A 13498-nucleotide genomic window follows, 5' to 3' on the forward strand; every position below is an offset into this window, starting at 1 on the left:
CCCAACATGATAGGTTCGATTCTGGATCATTCCGTTGGTATTTGAAGGTGCTCAAATACGTTAGCCTCGTGTCGGTATATTTACTGGCAGATATAAGAACTCCTGCGGGACAAAATTCCGGCACCTCGGCGTATCCGAAAACCGGAAAAGTAGTTAGTGAGACGTAAATCGAATAACATTATTATTAGTATTTCTTCTTCTTCTACCGGGTGAATTGGCCGTGCGCGTAGAGGCGCGCGGCTGTGAGCTTGCATCCGGGAGATAGTAGGTTCGAATCCCACTATCGGCAGCCCTGAAGATGGTTTTCCGTGGTTTCCCATTTTCACACCAGGCAAATGCCGGGGCTGTACCTTAATTAAGGCCACGGCCGCTTCCCTCCAACTCCTAGGCCTTTCCCATCCCATCGTCGCCATAAGACCTATCTGTGTCTGTGCGACGTAAAGCCCCTAGCAAAAAAAATCTTCTTCTCCTTCTTATAGTACATATTATACAAAATAGTGGTACTAAAACTGAAACTGTAACACAGTTTAAATATCTAGGTGAGTTAATAACAAAAAATTTAAATGAAACACCTTCAATTCAGATAAGGGTAAACAAGTTATCTAAGGCACGAAGATTAACATGGGAAACGTACAAAAAGAAATGCTTGTCCATTACTGCAAAAATCAAATTTCCAATACAGTCATAAAGCCAGAAACCACATATGCCGCAGAAACATTATTACATCTAAACGAGCAATCCAAAACTGACAGATTACAGAAGATCAAAAGACGAATTGGAAGAACTTGTATCAATAAAGGCTATCACAAAGATAGGCAATGGCGAATAGTACCTAACAACGTTGTATATCAGAAATTAGAACCCTTTACTAATACCCTGCGCAAGAAAAGACTAGGATTCTTTGGCCACATCCTGAAAATGCCAGGTTCGCGACTTCTGTAACAGGTAGTGCAGTACAATCTTGCTTCAAGAAATACTACAACTGGATGGATATGGATAAAATAAATTAGGGAAGATTTTAAATAAATTGGCCTTACATCGCATGACACACTATCAACAAGAAAAAAGTAAACACAACACTTAAAAATATGAATTTCCACTTTACACTCATAAAGAAGGAAATCCCAACTAGAATATTCTCTACACATGAAAGGGCAAGAATATAAACACGTATGAAGTGGTACTGGGAGGGCCGCAAGGCTCGGACAGTTCCTACCAAGAAATCAACTAACCAAAGTGTTCATTAATGTGATCAAAGGTGGTCTCAAAATATTATTATTATTATTATTATTATTATTATTATTATTATTATTATTATTATTATTATTATTATTATTATTATTATTAAACTCCACCCTGTGGACGTAATGTCGTTTCGGAAGACAGATGGTTAAAAAGAGGTATGGTACACCTTTTTTCAGCTAACAATACATGCCGGCCTAGTTCAGCAACCGGCATGCACTGATCAGACGTATAATAGTCGTACTTGTTCGAATGCTTCAAGAGTGTTAAAGAGTCGAAGATATCACTTACATCATGAAGTAAAATAGAAGGAACATTCAAGGTCAAAGTAATTATTAATTTAGCTGCAGACATCAGATAATTAATCTGGATTGCACTCGTATCATATATTGTTGTGTTTAAATTGTTTTCCACTTAAACTTCCAATGTTTCTAGTGTAATTGCTGCATCATTGATGGGTCCACTGCACGTATGCTTTGGCGACGTCTTGTCGTGATAAGAGAGATCCAACAAAGGCTAAGAAAATGAAGGCAGCTCATATGACAAGCGGTGATATCTGATAGCCTATAGGTTTCAGATTACCATAACCATCTTACATGTAGTATGAATGTATTTTGCATTCAATAGACGTTTTTTGATGATGATGATGATGATGATGATGATGATGCTTGTTGTTTAAAGGGGCCTAACATCTAGGTCATCGGCCCCTAGTGGTACGAAATGAGACGAAATGAACTGACAAATTAAAAACCCAAAATCCTCCACTGACCACAATTCAAAACGTGAGGACGAAGAATAAATGGATGGATATGAATTTAAAACAATCAGTGGAACCGACCCACAGTGCCTCACATACACAGAAGCTGGCGTAGGTAAGGGTTATTTTGCCCGAAAGCAGGTCCGAACCTCCGCAGAGGTGTTCCTGAGCCGGAGTTTACGTGCGGTAGGGTGGCCAGTTCCTTTCCTCTCCTCCATTCCCTTACCCTCCAACCAACAGCGCGTGGCAACCCATCCAACTCCTGACCACGCCCAATGTTGCTTAACTTCGGAGATCTCACGGGATCCGGTGTTTCAGCACGGCTACGGTCGTTGGCAAGCTGGCGTAAAACAACAGTTTTACTGACCAAGGGACTGCTTCTATAGCACAATACTGAATCGATGATACTTGTAGTCGAAAGGGGTCCAAAATCCTAGTCAGTGGCTCCTCACAGTCGTACTTATGGCTACGAAAGTAGAACCATGGTATTTGTCATGTTGCGGTACTAATCAAGAGTAGCGTAGACTCGCGGTATTCCACACATTTTGGTACTACTCACAGGTAATGAAATTCGCACATGTATTACAGACCTACGCTGTTTCGCACATTGCGGCGCCATTTACAGGCAACGCAAACCTATGGTGTTCATCACATAAGGGTACAACACACAGGCACTCGTACTATCCCGTGGTGTTCCTCATATAGTGGGTACTAATCATAGGCAAGCCAGAACCATGGGTTCCCTCTCATCCCATGGTGTTGCCCATATAGTGTTACTAATCACAAGTACTGTAAAAGCCGACCGCATGGTGCTCCTGTGTGTTACTAATCACAAACGTATTTGGTACCCAACATGGTGGTACAACGCGCAAGTAAAAGCGACCCATGGTGTTTGTTCCCCGCGTGGTGGTACTAATCACAAGTAGTTTCATGGTTCTAATTTGATCATCCCTTGGTCGCCCCTTTTAGTCACCTCTTACGACAGCCAGAGGATACCGTGGGCGAATTCTTCGTCTGCGTCCCCCACCCACAGGGGTTAGACTTAAAAAAAAATATAAAATTATATTTGTTCGTGGCGTCGACCTCTGTTGATCTTTTGCCACTACTTGGACCATATGATATGAACCTGCGTGTTATTGTAATTGCGGAAAGGTAGAGTGTTGAATGTGAGGAAAGGAACGTTTTTTTTTTTTTTTTTTTTTTTTTTTTTTTGCTATTTGCTTTACGTCGCACCGACACAGATAGGTCTTATGGCGACGACAGGAGAGGAAAGGGCTAGGAGTGGGAAGGAAGCGGCCGTGGCCTTAATTAAGGTACAGCCCCAGCATTTGCCTGGTGTGAAAATGGGAAACCACAGAAAACCATTTTCAGAGCTGCCGACAGTGGGGTTCGAACCTACTATCTCCCGAATGCTGGATACTGGCCGCACTTAAGCGACTGCAGCTATCGAGCTCGGTGAAAGGAACGTTAAGGACGAGACAAACATCCAGTCCCCAGGCCAGCGATATTCATCATTTACAATTAAAAACCCCTGTCCCGACCGGGAGTCGAACCCCTACACCGCGGGGCCGGACTTCAATAGACCATACTAACAACCAATAGCCTACCAAGCGACCGCTGCTCAGCCCGAAGGTCTGCAGATTACGTGGTGTCGTGTGGTCAGCACGACGGATCCTCTCGGCCGTTATTGTTGACTTTTTAGACCGGGACCGCCATCACACCGTCAGTTAGCTCCTCAATTGTAATCACGTAGGCTGAGTAGACCTCGAACAAGCCCTCAGATGCAGCTAAAAGTCCCGGACCTGGCCGGGAATCGAACGCGGGGCCTCCGGGTAAGACGCAGGCACACTACCCCTAAATCGCGCTGCCGGCTAATACTAATAACACTGACAATATTTTTTTAAATGTGACCATATTTTAAATACTTAAGTGTTAACCTAACCTAAGGAAAGATCATTGGAGTAATCACATAAAGGAGGTTGTACATTATTTAAATAATGTAAATAAATATTCATCAAAAGTCCAGGAGAAGAGAATGATGAAAAAGCAGATGACCACAGTGAGTTGTACATAAAAAAATAAAAAAAAAGCATGAATCACCACCATCATTACGGTTAAGAGAGGATGGTTGCCGGTTGATCTTCCTCTTAAAGCAATAGTCACCAACATCACTAGTGTTAAAAGAGGATAGTTAGCCAGTTGTGATCTTCCTCTTAAAGCAATAGTCACCAACATCACTAGTGTTAAAAGAGGATAGTTAGCCAGTTGTAGTTCCTCTTAAAACAATAATCGCCGGGCGAGTTGGCCGTGCGGTTAGAGGCGCGCAGCTGTGAGCTTGCATCCGGGAGATTGTGGGTTCGAGCCCCAGTGTAGGCACCCCTGAATATGGTTTTCCATGGTTTCCCATTTTCACACCAGGCAAATGCTGGGGCTGTACATTAATTAAGGCGACAGCCGCTTCCTTCCCACTCCTCAGCTTTTCCTGTCCCATCGTCACCATAAGACCTATCTGTGTTGGTGCGTCGTAAAGCAAATTGTAAAAAAAAAAAAAAAAATACCACCACCACCACTAGTGTTAAAAGAGGATGTTAGCCGGTTTCACTTTCTCATAAACAATAATTACCACTATCATTAGTGTTAGGAGAGGATAGTTTTACTTCATCTTAAAACAATAATCACCACCACCTGGTAATGGATTGCCATGTTCTCAAAGAAATATCATAATCAGCCGTAATCTTGAACGGAATTTTAGCAATTACTTACTTACTTACTTACTTACTTACTTACTTACTTACTTACTGGTCGGCGCTACAGTCCATGTAGGTCCTTGGCCTCCTTAATCACCTGCCTCCATTCCTCCCGGTCCTCGGCTTTCCTTTAACTCCCATCTTTCTAAGGTATCATTTTCCTTCTCTTAAGCCGTTTTCCTCGCCGGGTCGTCACCAAGTTATCCGCTTTTCCTGTAATACGTCTTAAGGTATTCGTGTCTTTTTACTAGGTAGGAGAATTAACCCTATGCCCAACCCCAACCTGGTGGACCAGGGTATCACTCTTAGTCTGGATCATCACCTTAGACCTGTCCGGCTTGGGTGGCTCTACCAGGGGCATGTGCTCCCGCCAGCATAGCTCTAAGGACCATTTGAACACGCAAGACTCCAAACAGCTGGTAAAAAGTATTTTGCCTTCGTCAAGTTGGTACCTCCGGGAAGTGCTATAGCAATTATAGAACATAAAATCAAGACATGTACATTTATGGCCTTGCACATTTTTATTTTCGAACCTTTAAGGAACATTTAATAATCCCCACAGTCCATTGAGCAAGACAACACCTAGTAGAATATTCCTCGACAAAATGTTGAAAATGTATAGCGGATTCGTTTCTTGCGGGATATAGTGCACAATGTTTCCTGGTATGGGCTAGAAGAAATTTGTTAGTTTCATTGACCTGTCTTAGTTTAGTCTCACCTCTAGTTTTGACAATGTGAAAATGTCTGAGGTATAAACGATGCTAGTAACAGCATTCCTTATGTAGACAGTCCCTGTTGTAAATGGTAAGTGCTGTACGTAGGGTCGGTTGCAATATACATTTCAGTGGGGTTGAACAGATATGTAAAATCTAGACTTCAGACTTTTAGCTGATAAAAAATTAGTTTTGGTGCTAAAATATGCTGTAAAATGTTGAAAAATAGATTCAAAACTTTAATTTAGGCTGCTTCAATTTTACGTATTTCAACAGACATTTATCTATTAAAATGTTTCTTTCTTTCTTTCTTTCTTTCTTTCTTTCTTTCTTAATCTGTTTACCCTCCAGGGTTGGCTTTTCCCTCAGACATAGCGAGGGATCCCACCTTTACCGCCTCAAAGGCAGTGTCCTGGCGCGTGAGACATTGGGTCGGGCATACAACTGGGAAGGAGGACCAGTACCACGCCCAGGCTGCCTCGCATGCTATGCCGAACAGGGGCCTTATGAGGGGGGTTATTGGAAAGGATAGACAAGGAAGAGGAAAGGAAGCGGCCGTGGCCGAAACCCCTTCTGCTCAATCGATCTCCCGAGGCTGAGTGGACCCCGTTCCAATCCTCGTACCACTTTTAAAATTTCGTGGTAGACCCAGGAATTCAACCCAGATCTCCGGGGTTGGCAGCTAATGACACTAACCCCAGTTGTATTGCCGACCAAATGTCTCACGCTCCAGGACACTACCCTTGAGGCGGTAGAGGGAGGGGGGGGGTATCTCTCGCTGAGTCCGGGGGTAAAACCAAACCTGGAGGGTAAAGTGGTTAAGTAAAAGGAATGTATTAGCTGTTTCATAAGCTGTATGTAATGCAAGTTATAAAAAAATCCATTGTTCTAGTCCTTCAGGCAAGCAACTCAATGTTGAAAACATCCTAGGAGTATGAGCTACGAATTTTAGGTAAATAAGATATGATAAAGTATAAGAATATATTATTTATTTATTCCTGAAAGTTACAATCCTTTTCTTAATCATCCTTTCCGGTCGATTAGCTAATGTTAGTCAATGTATTGCTTCACTTAAACACCACTACGAGCGCTAATATGAGTCAATGTATTGCTTCACTTAAACAGCACTACGAGCGCTAATGTGAGTCAATGTATTGCTTCACTTAAACACCACTATGAGCGCTAATGTGAGTCAAAGTATTGCTTCACTTAAACACCACTACGAGCGCAAATGTGAGTCAATGTATTGCTTCACTTAAACACCACTATGAGCGCTAATGTGAGTCAAAGTATTGCTTCACTTAAACACCACTATGAGCGCTAATGTGAGTCAATGTATTGCTTCACTTAAACACCACTATGAGCGCTAATGTGAGTCAAAGTATTGCTTCACTTAAACACCACTACGAGCGCAAATGTGAGTCAATGTATTGCTTCACTTAAACACCACTATGAGCGCTAATGTGAGTCAAAGTATTGCTTCACTTAAACACCACTATGAGCGCTAATGTGAGTCAAAGTATTGCTTCACTTAAACACCACTACGAGCGCTAATGTGAGTCAAAGTATTGCTTCACTTAAACACCACTACGAGCGCTAATATGAGTCAATGTATTGCTTCACTTAAACACCACTATGAGCGCTAATGTGAGTCAAAGTATTGCTTCACTTAAACACCACTACGAGCGCTAATATGAGTCAATGTATTGCTTCACTTAAAACAGCACTACGAGCGCTAATGTGAATCAATGTATTGCTTCACTTAAACAGCACTACGAGCGCTAATGTGAATCAATGCAGAGTTTCACTTAAACACCACTACGAACGCTAATGTGATTCAATGTGTTGCTTCACTTAAACACCACTACGAGCGCTAATGTGAATCAACGCAGAGTTTTACTTAAGTCCTTATAACTACACTCGGTGTCGACATTTTTCAAAAAATCAAAATACGCCTGAGTGTATTGAACCGAGGAACACAATACAGAAGGAACTATTTAAATAAGTTAATTTGGATAGGATTTGATTAAAAAGGAACGCAGTAAAGAAACAAGCGATTTTAGGCTGTTTTTTCCGGAACTGTATTTAGGCCGGACGTGATTTTCGAATTTTGTTTTGTTTGATAGAGCTACACATGAAACCTTTCGGGCCCTTTAGCCCTTCAACTTTCGGCACAATTGAGGAAATAGCTTAATTTTACGTTTCTCGTAGTATGGGGATCCCTACTTTGGTAAAAATATTTTAAACATTAAAAATATACAAAAATTCAGTTTTGATATCTAATACCTTTTTGATGCGGGAGCAATATCTACGGAGATATTAGCGACACTTTTATTGTTAAGTTCGTCATCCCTGGCATGGAACTATTGATCAGCCGCCATTGCAACGAGTTAGCTGGTGATTACTGAACAGATTCGCTGATTGTGTTGTGGTTGCATTCTCTGTTCTCGGGATACAGGTGGGTTCGAATCCTCCGTCGGACATCCTCGAAATGGTTTTCTGTGGCTTCTAATTTCATCTCCAGGCAAATATCGAGATGGCACCTTTTTCAAGGCCGAGACCAATTCCTTCCCTTTCCTAACCCGAACGATTATACGTACACACAGTATTAATAGTTAATATTATTTGCTTTTAGGCCCCAATAACTACTTTTACGGCTTTTGGAGACGCCAAGCTGGCGGAATTTTGTGCCGCAGGAGTTCTTTTACGTGCCAGTATATCTACCGACACGAGGCTGACGTATTGGAGCACCTTCAAATACCACCGGACTGAGCCAGGATTGAACCTGCCATTTGAGGTCAGAAGACCAGCTACTAATCCTGGCACACATACCACCCTCACACAGCGCTACATGTAGCTCACTCAATGAGGTGTACCCGGAAAAACAGCTAGGGAACTGGCGAGCCGAATATGTCCTCGTAGACTTCCAGTACTAAAATAAATAAATAAATAAATAAATAAATAAATAAATAAATAAATAAATAAATAGAGGGTGTCGTTGGTGTTGCGACTGTCTCTATAAAGTGCGAAACCACGTGATCAACAACCCCTTTTGATTGGAGACGACAGTCGATATAACAACGAATACTTGAAGAGTGAGGGAAGAAGGAATCATAGATGAGGAGAAAAATGAAGGACTTACGTCTCAAATGTTCTAATATTGTCGAGGCTAAAGAAATCAAAATCTCACTGAGAGAAGTTGATATTCTATAGAATATTACTGCGGTCCGAGCCGTTTAGCAGTGAGCTTGCATTCAGGAGATAGTGGGTTCAAACTTTCTTTTTTTGCTAGTTGCTTTACGTCGCACCGGCACAGATAGGTCTTATGCCGACGATGGGATAGGAAAGGCCTAGGAATTGGAAGGAAACGGCCATGGTCTTAATTAAGGTACTGCCCGAGCATTTGCAAATGGGAAACCAGGGAAAACCATCTTCAGGCTGACGACAGTGGGAATCGAACCCGCTATCTCCCGGATGCAAGCTCACAGCCGCGTGCCCCAGAACGCATGGCCAACTAGCTCGGTGGTTCAAACTTTACTGTCAGCCCTTTTGAAGATGATTTCCATGGTTTCGCATTTCCACACCAAGCAAATGGCGGGACTGTATCTCAATTAAGACCAGAGCAGCTTTTTTTCCTTACGTCACTTATTGCACGTAGGGGTGGTGGAATACATCTGCTTGTTTTGAGAGGCCACTAAAAGGGGGGACCAGGGCTCTCAACTTGGGAGCCTGGGTTGGCGACCACGGCTCCCCTAGCTGAGTGTACCATTACATCCAGATACTTGCGTCAGGCACCACACTTAGTGATTTCCTGTTCGACCTCCCTTGGCAACTCTTACTCTCTTCCGATCCCAACGAAGCCTAGAACGTCTTTCATTACCACGCCCTTCGTGGTCGTTCCCTTTCTGTTGATGATACCTTCATTCCTCAAAGAATCGGATCTCTTTCATTTTCTCCGAGCCAGTGGCTGCGCGGTTTGTGTCATTCGGGAGATAGTGGGTTCGAACCCTATTGTCGGCAGCCCTGGGGATGGTTTTCAGATATTTCCCATTATCAAACAAGGCTAAAGCTGGGGCTGTACCTTAATTAAGGTCACAGTCGCTTCCTTCCCACTCCTATCCCATTATTGTCATATGATCTGCGTCGGGGCGACGTAAAGCAAATTGTTACGCCCTGGCTTTCTGCCCCCAACTTGGCAGGTTCGATCCTGGTTCATCCCGCTGATATTTGAAGGTGCTCAAATACGCCAGCCTCGTGTCGGTAGATATACTGGCACGTAAAAGAACTCCTGCGGAAAAAATTCCGGCACCTACGCGTCTTCCAAAACCGCACAAGTGGTTAGTGGGATGTAAAGCCAATAACATTATTATTATTATTATTATTATTATTATTATTATTATTATTATTATTATTATTATTATTATTATTTGTTTCTTAATCTATTTACCCTTCAGGTTCTGCTTTTCCCTCGGACTCAGCGAGGGATCCCACCTCTAGCGCCTCAAGGGCAGTGTCCTGGAGCGTGAGACTTGGGTCGGGAGATACAACTAGGGAGGAAGTGCAGTACCTCGCCCAGGCGGCCTCACCTGCTGTGCGGAACAGGGGCCTAGTGGGGGGATGGGAAGAGTGGAAGGGATATACAAGGAAGGGGAAAGGAAGCGGCCGTGCCCTTAAATTAGGTACCATCCCGGAATTTGCCTGGAGAAGAAGTGGGAAACCACGGAAAACCACTTCGAGGAGGGCTGAGGTAGGAATCGAACCACCTCTACTCAGTTGATCTCCCGAGGTTGAGTGGACCCCGTTCCAGCCCTCGTACCACTTTTCAAATTTCGTAGCAGAGCCGGGAATCAAACTCGGGCCTCCGTGTTTGACAGCTAATCACGTTAACCACTACACCACAGAGGACGAAATTATTATTATTAAAATAATTGCTTTCCACTTTTCCTTTAATTAGTGATAACAGAAAATGATTGCCTAGTTTTCATTCCTCTTAATAATCACCACCACCATCACTCATCCTTAAGTCGCTGAGAACCTTCCATGTGTTAGTGTCACGTTAAACAACTGGGAGCCGGACTGAGTGGCTCAGACGGTAGAGCGCTGGCCTTGTGAGCCCAGCTTGGCTCAGTCCGGTGGTATTTGAAGGTACCCAGATACTTCAACCTGGTGTCGGCAGTTTTACTGGCGCGTAAGAGTACTCCTGCGAAATAAAATTCCGCCACCTCGGTGTCCACGAAAACCATGAACATGTAGTTAGAGGGACGTAAAACGAGTAACATTATAAACATTTGGCAGAAAGAAAAGTAATCGCAAACATCACTCTGCACCTTTCAATAAGAAGTTTGTTTGAACCCGGTATCAAAGTCAAGAGTGTAGGAGTAGCGCGCCTGCCTCTTACCTGGAGACCCCGGATTTGATTTTCGGCCAATGCAGAGATTAATTCTAGACTGAGGGCTGGGTTGGGGTTCATTCATCGTCGTGTGACCAACTGAGGAGCTGTTTGATAGGAGAGGTACCGGACGCGGTCACGAAAGCTGAGGATGTCGTCAGACTTGCCATGTGGCACGTGCTGGCTATCTGGCTGGTGTGAGGCCAAGGCCCTCAATGGGCTGCTGTGCTGCGGACGGTGGGTTTATAATAATAAAACAAACAAAAAACACTTTTCCCTTTGCGAAAATCAAATGATTATGTCTCTCGGTCATGGTCACCCATCAACGGCTGCTAATTTCAGATGGTAACCACCCACGGTTGCTAGGTAACATTGTCTCACCATCCATCCATACCTTACATTACTGCCTGTACGGTTGCTATGGTTACACTTCATCACACATTTTGTTGCGTCACGTTACGCAAATTTTAGGATGACCCCCAGCCAGAAGAAATATTTATGTCAATCATCTTATTGTTTTTTTTTACGTCCCACTAACTACTTCTTCGGTTTTTGGAGTCACCGACGTGCCGGAATTTTGTCCCGTAGGAGTTATTTTACGTGACATTAAATCTGCTGACACGATGCTGACCTATTTGAGCACCTTCAAATACTACCGGAGTGAACCAGGTTCGAACCCACCAAGTTGGGTTCAGAATGTTAGCGCTCTACCGTCTAAGCTATTCAGCCCAGCTCGGTTTGTTTGTTGTGGTATCGAAGTCAAAAGGCGGGCCATATAATGTGGAACAATTTCTAGACCCTAATTTAGTTCTTTTCTTTGCTTTACGTCGCACCGACACAGATATGTCTTATGGCGACGATGGGACAGGAAAGGCCTAGGAATTGGAAGAAAGCGGCCGTGGCCTTAATGAAGATACAGCCCCGGCATTTGCCTGGTGTGAAAATGGGAAACCACGGAAAACCATCTTCAGGGCTGCCGAAAGTGGGGCTCGAACCCACTATCTCCCGATTACTGGATACTGGCCGCACTTAAGCGACTGCAGCTATCGAGCTCGGTCCTAATTTAGTTTCTCGATTGGTTAGGATGTTTATATTTCAATACGTCTTTTAATATAAAAATAACAGCTGTGCTTAAATATGAATTAATATCCATAGAGAAGGCTCATGTACCTTATTAATGACTTACTGAGTTTTATTGTCATGTAACTTGGACTAGTTATGTCCTTCCGCGAGTCCTTAATGTGAAATAATACCCAACACACTGCTCTACAAAACATTCGGTTACGGTTAGAAAAAATGAAACACTTCCAGCGAGATAGTAACATATTTTTGAAAATCCCTCCTAGATGGACTTTCTGACTTTTACAGTAGTTATGTAATGGTTAGCAGATTCCTTAACATTATTAAAAGAAACACACATTTTCACACATATTGCTATGCCTCCTAGTTTACAAATGGACAGAGATTAATACAGTGTATATATAGAAGAGTTCTTAGGTTCGAAAACTCTAAGAACATTCTAGAAAAGATACGTGTGTAAGATATAAGGGATGGAAATGATGGTGAAGGATAATAGCGGATTACCTCTTTGTGTACGGCTTTTAGGAGCCCCGCGATAATGGATCAAAATGACATCGACTTGATCTTGAAAGCAAATTACAATCAAGAAAGTTGTTTTTAAAAGGCACAACGAATGAATCAATTCAAAGAAACGCAACTTTTACATTGAAGACTCTAGGGAAAACGTAATTTAATGCCATGTGTCTATTATTCAAAGTACATTAACAACAAACATCTGGCACTCATTACACTTTATCTCTCAGTCAGCTGTCAGTTCGTGCAAAAATTCGGTGCAACCTAGCTCTTACAAATTAAAATTATTTATCTTTTAAATAGACCCTATATTTATTAAAACTGATGGTTAAAATTCAAAGCAAACTGGGAGATATTTTGCTAGGGAGCGGACACTAATCATATGAATGTAAACACTGGGTGTCGGTGCAGGAACCACGAGGTCACTAGCAGGACACATTACTTTGAGACTAAATATTACGTAACTTACGTTAAGGCTCGTGTCGGCGGGCGAGGTGAAGTCCCAGCACAACACAACAGCACAGCACAACACTACAACCACTTTGCGCACAGCCGGCTGAACCAACACTGAGACGAGAGGTCGCGCAGAAATCATGATCGTGACGTCACTCGTCTATTTGACCATCGCGGCGCACGCACATGGCTCGTAGTGTTGATTCATTTGACAGATAGAAGACAAACGAACAGGACCGACCACGGGTATCTGAACATATTGTCAATTAATGAATATTGTGTAGTGTCTGATTCCTTGGCTGAAAGGCAGCGTTGAGACCTTCGATTCAGAGGGTTGCAGGCTCAATTACCGGCAGGTTCAGGGTTCTTAATCGCATCTGATTAATTCTTCTGGCTCGGGGACTGGAGGTTTGTTTTTGTCCCAACACTTTCCTCTGCAAATTCAGACAACACGTTATACATATACCAAGCACCACAGAAACACGCAGTAGTGATTGTTACAGCCTTCCATGTAGAGTTGGCGTCAGGAAGGGCATCCGGCCGTAAAACATGGTCAAATCCACAAGTGCGACACAGTTCGTACCCGTGACCCCACAGATGTGGG

The 13498-nt window shown here is 43.0% G+C and overlaps 1 protein-coding gene across 1 annotated transcript in view; it reads right to left on the minus strand.

Annotated features, from left to right (window-relative positions):
• LOC136867019 (1-acyl-sn-glycerol-3-phosphate acyltransferase alpha) overlaps positions 1-12994 on the minus strand; it is a 189190-nt gene extending 176196 nt beyond the window's left edge. Inside the window, exon 1 of the mRNA XM_067144114.2 lies at positions 12911-12994. The gene's annotated coding sequence lies outside the window, so the exon portion shown is untranslated. The remainder of the gene's footprint in view (positions 1-12910) is intronic.
• Positions 12995-13498: the final 504 nt, after the last annotated feature.

This window comes from Anabrus simplex, chromosome 3, assembly GCF_040414725.1.
Source record: "Anabrus simplex isolate iqAnaSimp1 chromosome 3, ASM4041472v1, whole genome shotgun sequence".
Taxonomy (NCBI): Eukaryota; Metazoa; Arthropoda; class Insecta; order Orthoptera; family Tettigoniidae; genus Anabrus; species Anabrus simplex.